General features: G+C 42.4%; 1 protein-coding gene across 1 annotated transcript in view; it reads left to right on the top strand.

The window, feature by feature from the left end:
* The window catches only part of GRIK3 (glutamate ionotropic receptor kainate type subunit 3), a 195,652-nt gene that overhangs the window by 61,541 nt on the left and 118,397 nt on the right, over nt 1-15,714 (top strand). The window lies entirely within an intron of this gene.

Here is a 15,714-nt window from a genome sequence, read left to right as displayed (position 1 = left end):
CTAAAGTATTCACCTGTCGGGGAAGATTCTGTGTGGTGGGCCAGGGGGGTTCCACAAGGTGGATGCTGCCACACAGAAAGTCATCCCCTCCCTTGTTCCCACTGACTCCAGCCAATGATGGAGACAGAGAAGGGCCTCTGCCCAGGGGAGTACAAATGATGCCGAACTTATTTAGGAATTTAAATTTGACAAACTTCAATTGCACCTGGAGACAAGGTGGCAAATAATATAGATGATAACTGTGATCCAGAAAATCAGTTCTTAGGTTAACACAGGACACCTGAGTGAGAGAGAGAAAAAAAGGCACCTAGGCTGTATCTTTGCAAAGCAAAGCAAAGCAAAGCAAACCTATGCTAGTTACTTCTGCAGGGCAAGGGATCACTTAGGAGTCATTAACTTGCACCTCACATATTTTAGAACCACCATGAGTACAGGTGGAAGGCAACAGGAGTGATGACAATGGCTAGTCCACTTGTCTCTGTACAGGTGAACTCTGGATACAGATCCATGAAGGGAATGGATGGATGGATGCAAAGCCCCATGAGCCAACACTTCAGAAAATTACCCTAAACCAGGACCAGGCAACCAGACAAGATGGTTTACTCCCCTGGTGTGACCACATGTCTTGTGTGATCTCTCCAGCTTTTGCGATTGTCTTGCAATCCATGCCTATGGCGAGTGTGCAGCCAGCAATTGGGAGCTCGCTGTGGCTGCAAATGGCTCTTGTTCTCTGCTTATAAGCTGCGGTTCAGATACAGTTTACAAGCTGCTTGAGATAACCACTCTGCTGTTCCCCTTGTGTGCCCCCCTCCCTCGCAGATAAATTATTGGTGGCATCTTTATGTTTCAGTAAATCCTGGCTCCCTTGCCTGTGTAATTGTCAAGTGCTAAATAATTTCATTTAGGGCAGATGAAGAAAGATGTGTACAGCTTCTGAAAGCATTTTTTCCCAATCCGTTCAGCGGGAAGAAGCCTGTCCTCGGAGGTGGCTTGTGCTGCAGGGACATTTAATAATGAGGGTTGCTTTCCTTGATGTGCTTTTCCACGATGTAAATCTAATATGTGACTCCCTGGACATTCGGTTCAATCAGGTTTACATTGATGTGGACCTTGGGGCTAATTGCTAATTTATTACAGGGTGGAAAAGCCAGCAAACTCCTCTTTGGTACAGACTGTTGTTGACAAGAGTGTCACCTTCCCAGTGTGGAAACAGTTTATTTTTCTACTCTTGACCTCCATTACTGTCTTCCTTTCTTCTTCCACATCCATGTCCTGACCCAAGATGAATCAACGTGTGGTTGCAAAGCCTTCTAGCTCTTCTAGGCACCATGGGATGTATCCCCTAGTCCTACCTCAATCCCAAGGCTAAAAAACAGGCTAGGGACTGGCTATTGGGGGGGGGGGGCTGCCTCTAAACATGTGAGCCTGCCTGAATCTTATGGCAGCCAACATCCACAAAATCCACCCCTAACCTGTGAGACTTGCACTATGGACTGGCATATAGAATTACCAAATAAATAGTTTGATTAACTAGTTGAGAACTAGTTAAAGAGGGTAACCTCATCACCCAATGGACAACTAGCTGTTTCTCCTACATAGCTGCCGTTATCATGTCTTTCAGCTGCTGTCTCACCACCATCCTTGTGACATGATAATTTCAGCAGAAATGTTGTAATCAATGACCAGGAGTCCGGACAATCTCAGACATCTGAATATTCTGGCAAATAATGAGATAAATCTTTGAACTCCTGTAAGAATGTGGAGGGAAAATCTGTGGTCCTCCTGATGTTATCAGATTCCTTATCAGCCTTACTCAGCCTAGCCAGTGGTCAGGAATTATGGGAGCTGTGTTCTTCTAGATTAGTGGTTCCCAAATTTTGCAGACCACTGGCCCCTTGTTTCCAAAAACTCCCCAGTGCCCCTTATCCTATAAAATGCATCGTTCAGAATAGCGGTGTGCACAACCCACTAAGGAAGGTAAAAATTCAAAATAACAATTAATTGTGCATTTCTTCAAACTCCAATGAAAACTATTTCATTTAATTAATTCAACAAAATCAACGAACTTGATCCAGTGGTACCAGCTTTTCAAAGTCTGATAGCTACTTATATCTCTAGCACCTCCCCTGCCTCCCCCTTGTTTTAACTCCCTCCTCCCACTGCCCCTTAGAAGGTGGTACCACCCATTTTGGGTTCCACTTCTGTAGATGCTGTCAGACTCATGGTTCCTCATCCCATCCGTAGAGCAAACTCTGGTCTCTGTGGTTGCTGTTACTGCTAGCAAAGGCTTTCATGAACCTGGTTTGATAGTTATAGAGTATGACAAGGAGCATTAGAGACAACTGTGTCAATGTTTGAAGTGGGAAAGAAGGCTGAGGACTTCAGGCTAATCCAGATCTGAGATACTCCCATTGGAAACATGAGTGGCCTCCTAATCATAGTCACGCAGCCCTCTTTTCTGAGCTCACGCCTCTGTTGTCCCTGCTGCCTGCTTCTTCCCTTGAGGGATCTCATTCCAAATGTAGGCTGCCTGTCCTTCCAGCTCTATGAGCTGTCGGATCATTTGGCATCATCATGATTTGTGGGGCGGATGTCTTTATTTTTTGCATTAGGGTTTAGAAGGGCAACTCTGTGTTGCAGATGAGATGTAACTTTCCCCCCCTTTACCAACCTATGAAAAAATGCAGTTAATAGCTCACACCTCCTAACAGGTCCCAAGAAATGCCATTGAAGTTCCATAACACTTTATATGACAGCCTCTCTCTTTTCTTGCAGTGATGATGATGTTAACTGTTAACCCAAGGAACTAGGAATTGCCATCTCTGTTCTGAATGAGTGCTTGGAGCTTGCGGTTAAGTGGATGATAGTGAATGAATTAAAGCTGATACCAAGCAGTGTGAAAGTCTTAGTGGTAGGGAATGTCCAGGTCCTGGTGTGGATTCATGGAGTGATGGGAGATGGGATGGAGGAACCAGTCACAGTACTGCACTTGGAATGACCTACAAAAACCCATACCTAAATGACTGCAGATCAGAATCCTCTTTTTATGCACATGTTCTAAATACTTCTATCATGTCCTTTAAGTGTGTTGTGCATACCAAAACAATTAAAAGAAAAAGAAACATCAAATGGTATAAATTATATGTAAAGCCATATAATATATCCGTGCCAGACCCATGAAACACACTTTGCCCAGGACAGTTGCCTCAAAGCATCATCACAGGCAGTGACCTGGGATGGAAATAAAGAGCTTGCTTTTTTATAACCAATAAAAACTAGAAAAAAAGTTATTCAGTGGAGTATTTTCTGTTTCATAAGTCCATTAGGAACAATGAGTGGGTGCCACTTTCAATTCCAATATTACACAGGTTGTTAGTTTCCAAGCTTTTAGCTTTATTTACTAAATACAAGTAAACTAAGGATGCCAAGTTAAATCTAGGGGCAGCAGTCTATTTTCCAAAGCAAAGAGATTTTCCCCCTAGTGCAAATTACCACAATTTGCTTGAGATCCCCCCCCCCCGCATTCAACTAATTTTTTGAAGACCCACATCACAGGCAACAGATTTCTACCATAGGATTGCTTGACCGTAGCTGTCTGGTCACTGGGAAGCTCAAGATTGGATTACTGCAGCACAGGGCTTGTCCACATTACCACTTGCCTTGTGTATAGAAAGCATGGGTCTGAGTGGTTTTCTGCTTGTCCCATGCTTTCTAGGGATGGATTTGAGCAGTTTTGCCTTTGCCTTGCCACTCTCCCCTGGAAAACCTACTCTTTAGTGATAAATCAGAGCAAACAGCCATCTGGAGAAAACCCAGTTGACATTTGCCCTGATTCAGTGGTAAACAGTGGGTTTTCCCAAGGGGAAGCTGTGGGGCAGGTGGAAGTGTGGATGAGCCCACATTCTAATGTGGGGCTTTCCTTGTGGCTGAACTGAAAACTGCAGTTAGTACAGAATGCTGCAGCATGGCTGCAGGGAGGAATGAGACCCTGTCAGCATGTTTCACCTGTGCTCAAAGATCTGCAGTGTCTGCTAGTTTGTTACCAGGTCACAGTTGGCATATTAGCTGTACCAGGTCACAGTTGTTGGCATATTAGCTGTTTCGGTTCAGTTTCCTTAACAGATCACCTTGTGCCTCTTTGGCTGCTTTGATCTGTGGAACTTTCACTTTTACAAGTGCAAAATAATGTCCTGTTTTTGCAGAGTCCATCCGTTAGTGTGGTAGCAGCCTATGCTTTGGGACTCTCTTCCTTCTCACTTTAGGCAGGCACCCTCTACATCAGCTTTGGCTGATATGAAAGCTGCAGTCATCCCTGGACTAAAAATATCTTGGCCACAATAGTCCAGCCATTGATAACTTCAGTAATGGATTGCTGCAATGTAGTGCTTCCCTTGCCATTGATCCAGAAACTACTGTTATTGCAGAATGCTGCAGCATGATTGCTGGCATGTATCCTTCCTCTATTGTTTTAGATGCCTGCTGAAAACTTCTTTGTTTCAGCAAGCCTACTCAGACATATAACTTAGTGACTTACATCTGCTCTGTAAAATTCACTGATTTTATGTGCATTTAATTGATAATTATTTTATGTAATGTGTACATGTATGTATTTTTTTTTTTAGATTTTAGCTGTGTTTTATCTGCAGTTTTATTATGTACATCACAAGAGAGCTTTGTGATCTCTAAATAAATAAATAGCAGCACTTCCCTAGTAGTGGACTTGGAAAAAATGCAACTGGGGGAAAATGGAGGGATACTCCCTGCTCATTTTTCCCACTACAACTCCCACCAGCTGGAGAACACTGGGTGCCTGCCTCCATCTTTTCCCATCTTTGAACTTCCAAGGGACACTTGGTCAGTAAGTGATGTGGCAAAGTACTGAGATAGGTCGTCATTCTGATGTCTGACCCAGCATGTATTGGATAATTGCCAAGGGAACAACTCAAATGTTTCTAATAGACATGTGTTGCCTGCAGAGAAGTGAACGAAGTGGCTCAATGCCACAGGAACTCATGCAACTGAAGAAATTTAGTAAGAAAATATAGCTGCCTCTAGGAAGCATGCTCAGCATATTTTATTAAAAGTCTCGCATTTGGCAGTGGTCCAGTATCTGCTGGGTACCACATCAGACTGAGGCCACTGTTTAATCTGTAGGTGCTAAGGATCCCATCTAATTTCTGCTCACAACAGCTATGTAAAAAGATGCTTTAAGATTTTGAGTGGAGAGGGTGCCGATGACCACAGAGCAGTAAATGATCCAAATGCAAATGACTAGGAAGCCATTTTTCTCCTGCTGCACTCTGCTTGTAAAGGACAAGAGATGTCGCCTGCAATTTGAAGAGTTCTGCTCTACTTCCACTTGGGAGCTTCTGATAGATGATGGATGTTTGTCATCTGTGTGCAGCAGCCTCGGGATCTCTACTGGAAGGAGGCATCCACAGATCTCAAGGACAGTCTTTTGTAAAGTCTCCGTTCTCCTTGTTAGGCTTCCTCCCGGAAACCCCCACCAATGAATAATAGGAATTTAGGGTTTAAAAACCCAAGGATGGGGTAGCAGGTGGCTCTAGTGAGGATGACAGATCTGGTGACACCTCTTCTTGGATGGGAAAGGCCAGTGTCATCCCCACCTTGTGCCAATAATGGAAGTTCCAACGCCATAAAGCCGGGGGGGGGGGGCAAAGATGCTGTCTATTGCATTCATGCTAACTATGCCAAATTTTGTTTTGGAATAAGTGCGGGAGAAGAATAGGAGGCTGATGCCAGTGTTACCAGCAACTGAGTTTTCATTCTTGGGCACCATGAGGATGGAATCTGGTCCTCTTGCGAACACGGAATCCTTCTTCAAAGTTCCCTGAGGGGCAACAAACCTTTTTCAGGGTGAGCAGACACCTGCTTGCCCTCTGCCTAATTTTTAACTGTTGACTGTCTAAAAGTATTTGCTCCATGTTTGTTAGGAGTATTCCCGATTGTCAGCTTCTCTCTGGCCTACACTTGACTAGTGCATCTTATCTCCAACAGTGGTACATCGGGTTATATATGCTTCACGTTACAGACGCTTCACGTTACAGACTCCGCTAACCCAGAAATAGTACCTCAGGTTACTTTGCTTCAGGATGAGAACAGAAATTGTGCTCCGGCGGAGCGGCAGCAGCGGGAGGCCCCATTAGCTAAAGTGGTGCTTCGGGTTAAGAACAGTTTCAAGTTAAGAACGGACCTCTGGAACGAATTAAGTACTTAACCCGAGGCGCCACTGTATAACTATATTGGCTTCTTAAAGGAGGCTTCTGGTTTTTATTCTCTTACAGATCTTGATGCACTGTGTTCAAGATTTGCCTTTTTCTTTAGGAACATATGGGGCGCCAGCTGCCCATCTAGTCCAGCATCATGTTCTCACAATGACCAACCAGGTGCCTCAACAGCAAACCCACAAGCAGGGGTTGAGCTCAATAACATATTCACCTCTTATAGTTTCCAGCCTTCCGGCCTTCAGAAGCATTACTGCATCAAGCTGCGGAGGCAGAGAACAGGCATCATAGCATGTAGCCTTTGACAGCCCTCTCCTCCATGAATCTGTCTAATCATTTTTTTAAAAAGTCTAAGGCTTTAGGGGTTTATGTTTCCCACTTTTCATTTTATGTTCAGTTTGAGTCTGTTCATTTCATACTCTTCTACAACAAGCCAAGGGTGGCTTCCTCCTCCCCCTGTTCTTGCCCCCCTTCCCACAACTAAGCTGATTCTTTCAGGTATCTCTGAATCTCCCACACCTTCAGGTCACTCTTCTCAATGGCCACACTAGGGTTGTCCTGATGACACCTTGGTTAGAGAGCTGTGTGCACAACACCATACGCTTGCTTGCTTTTGTAACACACCAAACCCACACACAGTTAGGACTGAGGCATGTTGACCCATTTCTCCATCTCTTTGGATGGCTGGCTCGAGCATTTTCAGCTAATGGGAGCTGGCCAAATGATGCTCTCCTGAGCACCATAACAGGCTTCTAAGCTTGCCCAACTGAAGAAAGTGGAGAAATTGATTTCGTTTTGGACCAAACACCTCTTGTGACCTGGAAATTAACCAGACTCCCAAAGGCTGTGCCCTAGAATGCTTTCTCATTCGTCTGTGAGAGGAGCCCATCTGTGTCCATGACAGAAGTAGGACAGGAATGGTGCTATGTAGGGGGGGGGGAGGGATACACCGGTGGTGATGGTAGGCAGCTGGGGGGGGGGGAGAGATGAGGACTTCTTGTCTGTGTGCATCTTCTGTTATTAGTAGGCAGATTCAGTAATGATGCGGTTCTCAACTCGCTCGCCTTAAGTTTTATTCTTGTTGCTGTTACTGATGCCACACCATCAATATGCAGTGTGTTTTACAGAGTACAAGAGGACGGTTCCCTGCCCCAAAGGGGTTTACAATTTTAAACTTGAACACAAGGGAGACAACTGTTAGGGAATGGAGACTGGGGTAAGCAGTGGAAGTCTGTTACACAAGCTTAGGCCTAATTAGAGTGAGGCACACAGTAGACTGTGAAAAGAAAAATACTTTAGGGATTAGAATATATCAGTTTGCATCCATGCACTGTGCCAGTGAGGAAGATCTCAGTATCCGCACATGTTCCACAAGTACCCAAACCAACCACTTCATTATAATTACTGCTTGCTTTTATGTATGCATGATAATGGGAGACAGATTTGCGAGGGGGTTGCAGAGAACTACAGGAAAGAGTGTTGTTGCTTTGTTTTTCTGAAGCAGAGTAAACAACAACACTTTGCTGGCAAAATGATAAGCATAGACAAATCTCTGGTCTGTGCCACCTTGATTTTGGGTTGCTTCCATACTAATTGTGAATTTTTAAATAAACCTTTTAAAATACATATTTTCTCTCCAAATTGTGAGATTTCACTTCTAGAGACTCATGGGAATCATGAGGGCCCATGTGGTGCAGGTGTTGGTGTGTTGGACTAGGCCTGGGAAAACCCATGTTCAAATTTCCACTATGCCATGAAGCTCACTGGGTAACCAGGGGCCAGGCCCCACAAGTCAACCTAGCCTACCTCACAGGGTTGTTGCAAGAATAAAATAAAATGCTGGAGAACTATGTGCAGCCTCTTAAAAGCTTTTTGGAGGAAATATGATAATAGCGATAATAAATAAGAATAATGTGAGGAGACTGGGATCTTTCTCCATGTGTGGACACAGTAATACAAATTTATAAAAAGCACACTAACATTTCCCCAGAAGGCAAACTAGATATGTACAGATTTGTGTGTTTTACTGGAGGCAGATTTCAGAACAGAAGACCCATAAAGTAGGGAGAGTTGGCCAATATGGTGCATTATTTTCAATAATAATAATAATAATAATAATAATAATAATAATAATAATAATAATAAATATAATTTTATTACATGCCCCTCACTAGCAGGTACCAGAGTGGGTCTTATTTTCTTATTTTGAAATATTTACAATAAAATTAAATATGTTTTCTATATGTATTAAATGTGCATTCTATACTTGACCTCCTTTATGTCTCATTTTGAAATTGTTAAGATTTTAGTTTCCTGTTCATTACATTGCTTTGAATATATAGTTTATATTTGATTTTCTTCTGTAATGTTTTATTTTGGATTGTTTCGTTTGATGTTTTAATGTAGGTTGTAAACTACTTTGATTTTTTTCCTAAAAATATAAAGTGATACAGAGATAAAATGAAAACTAGTAACAACAACTCATAATAGTAACAACCCAGAATAGAAAAGAGTTAAAACCTATTAGGCTACATGAACCGTTTCCATGCCAGCTGGATTTATTAATAATGGTAACATTTTTTCCTTCTCCCTCTCTGTCCCTTTTTCCTTAAGTGTCATGACTTTTGAGGACTGGCTGACTGCTGATCGCATAACTAATCCAAAGGGATGTGTGTGTGTGTGTGTGTGTGTGTGAGAGAGAGAGAGAGAGAGAGAGAGAGAGAGAGAGAGACTAATGCAAAGGTGTGAATAACACACACACACCCCACCACCACCACCACCACTGCCTTCATTTTAGTGGAGCAAGAAGCAACTCGGGATTGCAATGTCAGGTCCTGTTTTTTCTTCTCAATGTCATTTTACCCCCAAAGCATGTTGGATTTTCAACACCATCAAAGTCCCAAGAGTCAGGCACTTGACTTTCAAAATCCCCAGCCTGCCCCCACATTGGATGTTTGTTTTTCCAAAAGCCCTCTTTGCTATTGAGCTGAAGGGAACGGTGTCCTTCAGCTGTACATTCCCTTCCTATTTATACACAATGTGTCTCCATGTGGACAACAAAGGTCACTACCCAAGTACTGGAGAGTTATTTGCTACATTAAGTGGATCTTAATGCATCTTTTGACACAGGCAGGAGGTGACCCAAGCTGAACCATCATTAACTCCAAAAAGAGTCTCTGCTTATTAGCATCTGAGCATATTTCAGTCTTTTTTAAGTGGGAAGAAAAAGGGGGGAAATCATAACCCCTATTGGCTATTTCTTTCCTACCCCATGCATATTTATAAGATCTGGAGAGATCTCTCCTAAAATATAACATTTCACTGTCTGCAATAAATAATACATGTAAAACAGGCTTGAAATCAGTGTATGCTCTTTCACTGTAAAGGAGCTCTATTAAGTATTCAAAGAGCAGGGGGGAAATGGGGGGAGGATGGAACAGAGCTCAGCGGAAATCAGGATGAAGTGGGGTACGTTGCTTTCAGAAACCTTGTTTCAGAATCCATCTCTCTCAAACCTCTGCACCGCCACCCTCAGCATTTCCACCTTGTGACTTTCTGGCTTCCCCTTCCATTTGTATCTCTTGGGAAGGCCCATGTCATTGGATGTTTTGAGGACACACCAATCAGGAAGCAGGAGGAGAATCTTTGTTTGTCTCTCAAACAAGAGCAGAAGAGGAAAGAACTGACCCACCTAGAAATAACTAAATCCAGACCATCTACTGATGCAGCTGTCCAAGGACACTTTTCCACACATCTCCCCCCCCCCCTTGGTTTAAAGAGACAAAAAGTAAGCCATCACTGTTGATTTAAGTGTTCAGCCATTCCTCTCCTTAAAGCAGTACAAATTAGACTGATGTACATTAGAACATAAGAATTATGTTGCATCAGGCCAATGGCCCATCTAGTCCAGCATCCTGTTCTTACAGTGGCCAACCAGATGCCTTTGAGAAACCTGCAAGCAGGATTTGAGCACAAGAGTCCTCTAGCCTCCTGTGGTTTCCAGCGAGTGATATTTAGAAGCATGGCTGCTTCCAACTGTGGAGGCAGGGCATGGCCATCATGGCTAGTACCCCTCAATAGCCCTCTCCTCCATGAATTTGTCTAAATCCACCCTCCTCACTATTCTTTTCACCTTTCCACTCATGGTCCTCCTATAAGGAGCATTTAGTATCTGTGGAGGCTCCCTGAGTGTGTTAGAACCTGTTGCCCCCCATCTGATTTCTATCACCCTAAATTTGTAGCTTCTGAAGTGATCTTGCATCTCAGTGGCTTCTGAATAACTTGACCAGAGTGTGTGATGAGCTGAGTAGTAATATTGCTGTCAATCTTAGAAGGCAGAATCTCAAGTACATGCAACTTGTACTTTTGGCAATTGAACCTATTCAGGAGTCGAAAGAGGGTGCCACTACTTTTTTGTTTATGATTCAGTGTTTGATTTCAAAGAGATGTTTGTTTATTTGTCCCTTGATGGAGGCTGCCATGTGTTTGTTCCCTCAAGCTTGATATTAACTCTGTCTCCTGATTCCAAATGTGACAATTCTCACACTAAATTGCACTGGTTGTAGAAATGTCCACAATTTCTCTTAGCTTGGTCATCTGAAGCAGCATTTTTTTCTGGGTCAGGCCGGTTTGGCATGTGATGCTTCTCTAGAGTTGAAATGGGCATTCTGGTTTATCTTCCCTTTAGCAACTCTGCAAGGCTATAGCCAGCAGCTATCCGTGGTGCTGAAAAGTAGCTTAAGAGAACAATAAATGGGTATTAAAGATTTCCTTTACAGCCTCTCCTGCCCTTTCTACGTCATTGTTTTCTTGAGGATAGTGAGGACTAGTGTTCTGTCCTGTCTTGCTAAAGGAGCCCACAGGGCATGGCAGTAGGGCAGTGCAGGAACGCAGAACCATGAAGCTCTCTAAGTGAGCAAATTAGGAACAGTTTAAGGATCCAAACTGGTGTGATGGTGGGTGGAGAAACAACAACATCTCTTACAACTAGTACAGGATGCCTTTGCTTTTTGGAAAATATCCTACAAACTCAGATTAAAAACCTAGCACTGGAAATGCAGTGAGTGCCTCAGACTTCCTTTCCTTTTTTTAAAAAAAAAAATATAATTTTTTATTAACCGACCAATCACATCAAATCAAACCAAATTACATAAATTCCAAATTACACAGCCGAATTTTAAATTTTTGTTGGGGGTACCCATATTTCAAGTTCCGAAGGGGATCCAATCAACTTCTTGCTTCTTATTGCTGTTTTAATGTCCACAAATCTAACCTTATGATGTTCACAGTACTATCCAGTCCTTTCTTATTGTTTTTCCATATCTCTTGTTGTTATTTTCATATATTTTTCCTTTCTCCTTGTGACCTCTGATAGTCTCCACAAGCTGGTTAGAACATTTTGTAATCCTGCGTGGATTTTTTTTTTTTATCCAGTAGCCATATCCAGACATTTTCCATATAACATCACTTCCATACATCAAAACAGTCTTAGCGTCATTAATCTTCACCAATCTGCCTCCTTTCTCAAAACCTCTGAGGAGATTCACCAGGAATGCAGTCTGAAAACAAGTCCGTTCTTCCTCCCGGCTATAAATCCTTTGGCAAGATGGCGACTCCGAATTAATTACTGCGCCTTTCCAAAAGCTCTTATTGCTTCTTGATCTTCATAAAGCATACTTTTGGTTAAAGTTTATCTCCACACAGACCTTAATCATCCTGCTTGGGTCAGTTCAACCGATGATTCTAATGAGGAGGGGTTCTTGTAAATCACATAGAAGGAAAGTAAAAAAGGTTCTCCCCCTTCAGTCCCGTTGTCAACATACCCAGCATTTGGTGTATCTTAATCGTAAAATATTCCTGTTTCTCCAACCCGTCGTTGTCTTTCGCAGAGGTCACTTAAATTAGGAGACTTCACTTGAAATATGTGCATTTGCTTCTTTTGTAATTAATTATTCCAAATTGCTGCAGCTAGTGCGCAATCAGAGACAGCGTCCAGGAGAGCTGAGGTCCACACGGGGGCATTCTGCCTAGGGCCCTCACCCCCTTCTTTCGAATTAGGGGGTGATTTATGGGCACAGCAGGCAAGGGCAGTGTTCCCCTTTTCCTTGGGACAACAAGGGAGGCTGCCTACTCCCATAACAGCCTCTTAATTACCCCGCGTGGGTCGGAGAGATGGTATTGTCGGCCATCTTCCAATGCGCCCCCTAGTGGCCCCCCTCAGCCTTCCTTTCCTAAGCTCTATCCACTTATAGAATCATAGAATTGTAGAGTTGGAAAGGACTCCAAGGGTTATCCAGACCAGCCCCCTGTGGTGCAGCAGTTGCAACTAAAGAATCCTCAACAGATGGCCATTCAACCTCTGCTTAAAAACCTCCAAGGAAGGAGAGTCTACCACTCTCTGAGGTTATCCATTACATAATTGGACAGCTTTTACCATCATAAGGTGCTTCCTAATGTATAGTCGCAATTCATTTGAATCCATCGGTTGGGGTCCTCCACTTCTACATGGCAGCTTCCTCCATCTTCTACATGGCAGCACTTGAGATATTTGAAGATGATTATCATATTACCTCTCATTCGTCTCTTCTCCAGCCTAAACATTGCCAACGCCCTCAACTATTCCTTATCAGGCTTGGTTTCCAGACCCTGTATCATCTTGGTCGCCTCAGTCGTATTTCCACCGAGATACATCTCAGTCCTAGTGACTAAACTCTACAGTGACACTCTCTCCACAACCCAGGTAGAAGAAGTGGAATCTCCCTTACACTGGCAGAACTTCAGAGCCCTTGAAGAGTTTTATGACTCTGGATGTCTTTCTTTTGTGGAAATGAGTAGTCGTCTCTCTACATTTCTGCTACCTGAGGGGGAACATCCAAAGTTTGTCTGAAGATGTGTCAAGGGGCTCTCTTGCCCTTGATGTGTTTTCCCTCAGTGCTTTCCCCTCTCTCTGCTTTGGCAGCCTCCCCTCTTAGAAGCAAGATAATCACAGTGCATCAACCTGCTTCCTGCAGTTTGATTCAGAGTCTGAGGTTTATCTCCCCCCACAACCTACTCCTGCTTTGCTCTGCTTATCAAAAATAGTTGTAAAGATATTTTTGCCTGTGTGCATCTCCAGCATCAACCGCATGTTGCCGAGAGATCAAAGGGAGGAGCAGGCTTTTATTTGGACTCTGCTGGTCTGAAGGAGTAATTTGTGTACCTAGCATCTCACCCACTCAGCCATTAGCTAGGGCAGGGTTGGGGAAGTGTTTGAGACCTCTTGGTTTAGAGAAATGACAAGTAAGAGGCAACATGAAAGAAGCTTATAAAATTATGCATGACATATAGAAAGGGGATAGAGAAACGTAACATTAGAAGTTGTGGACAGCCAGTGAAGCTGAGGGTTGGAAGATTCAGGCCAAAGAAAGTGGGCAGAGATGACCACCAACTTGGATGCAATTAAAGGAAGATTGGACAAATTCATGGAGTAGAGGGCTAAAGGTGGCTGCTAGTCATGATGGCTGCCCTCTGCCTCCGTGTTCAGAGGTAGTACTGCTTCTGGACACCAGTTGCTGGAAATCACAGGAGGAGATCGTGCTCTTGTGAATGGATTCTGCTCTCTGATTCCCCACAGGCACCTGGTTGGCTACCGTGAGAACAGGATGCTGAACTAGATGAGTCATTAGCTAATTGACTCATTGTATGTTATTTAGTTCTTTTCTTTGGCAGAGTGGGGCTGGCAAATTGTAAATGGCATGCAATAGCTCAAGTGTTGGTTTTAGGGCATTCCAGACAAAGGGTCTCTGTCTACAGCCCTGCATCAACTCTAAAGCCTTCAAACTACTTTGCAAGCACCTTTGTGCAATTATTAACCAAAACTTGTACGTACGTTCCCTGTTTTTTTAAAAAATGTGAATCAAGACCCCAAAATAAATTTGAAAATAAATAATTGCCGTTGCATAAAATATTATGGGAATGTACAGAACAATGGCAGTGCAAAGGAATTTTTAGTATATAGTTGGTTAAAAAAATGGGACCACAACAAAAGGTTCCCAAGACCTAAACCTCCCTTGCAATCACTCTTAGCTGAGCTCCAAACAAATATCAGTATCAAAGAAGAAGTTATCTGTTTAGGTAGAAATATTTATTTAAAAATAGAAGAATGATTGATTATGCAACATTAGGAAAAAAATAATATCTTTTGAATTTAGTATGGTTTGAGTATTTTCTACCAAGAGACTGTTCTGAAACATCTAAATAAAAATAGAAGGTTAAGAAAATTAGCAGCATTTGAAGGAGCCAGTTTAAGTAAGGAAATGCAGATTATCTAGAATTTACCATCTGTCATTAAAATATGATTGCAAATCAAGATGACATGATGAAATTTGTGCAAAAGACACTGGTAATAATGTTAGAAATCTAGGAAAGTGATCATTAAATTCTTGTGAAGTCAGGCTATGGTACAAAGTTATGTCAAGGCAGTAGATTATGCTTGTTGTCAATGCTATAAATAAAAAATATTCAGAAATGTGCCGGCAGTGCAGAAGAGAGGTGGACAACTCTTTTCATACATGGTGGTCACGCCCCTCAGGACAGAAATTCTGGGGAAAGATTGAAAAATTAATATATGAAATGTTACAATATGCTAAAGCACTGGATTCATTAATCTTGCTGCAAAATTACCCCTTGCTCAAAAAATAAGAAGCATACAGAATTACCTTCCTATATGATTGTAGCAGCAAAAATATGAAGTGCTTCAAAATGAAAGGCTCCCTCCCCCTATGACCCCTGGCTTTGGTAATTAGCTTTAACGTCAAAACTAGTGTACTATATAAGGTCAAGAGAAACAAGCTGTGAACAGAATAAATCTGTGGAAATAAGGCCTCTTTTTGTACTATGTTGGCAGAGAAATCCTTAACTCCCTAATGTTCTGCATAGTTTTTATATGTTCTGAAGTACCAATAATTAAGTGATGTTTCTAATAATCAGAATTATATTAGGTGTTAGCAGAGGCACTTAAAAATGCAGAATTCAAAGAGAAAATCCTGGTAAGAGTTTACTTAACCAATTAGTATTTAACTGGAGCAGAAAGAAACAGAAGCTTTGCCTTTTTGTTGTGCCTTGTTCAGGGCAGGAAGACATTCAGCTAAACAGCCAGAAGAAAACTCCCTCAAAGCTAGAAAGCCTATCAGAGGAAGGGCTACCTAAGTAAAGTTTATGCCAGCTTTCCTGGTTGCTATGCACTCACCTCCCACACTGTTGGGTGGTTGACTAACGCTGAGAACAGCCTTAACCCTTAAGCTGCAAACAAAATGATATTTGCATTTTGGTTGTAATAAAACACAATGTAATAGGAGCTAGGAAGAGTGCTAAAGTTATGAAAATAAATAACTATCAAATACGAATATACAGCTAACTCACAACTCATGTGCATTTAACTTGTGCACATTCAGCTTGGCAATTAAATAATAATAATTAAAAAGGAGGTGAA

Source organism: Podarcis cretensis (genome assembly GCF_951804945.1).
Source record: "Podarcis cretensis genome assembly, chromosome: 8".
Classification (NCBI taxonomy): domain Eukaryota; kingdom Metazoa; phylum Chordata; class Lepidosauria; order Squamata; family Lacertidae; genus Podarcis; species Podarcis cretensis.
This window is presented reverse-complemented; position numbering and strand designations above follow the sequence as displayed.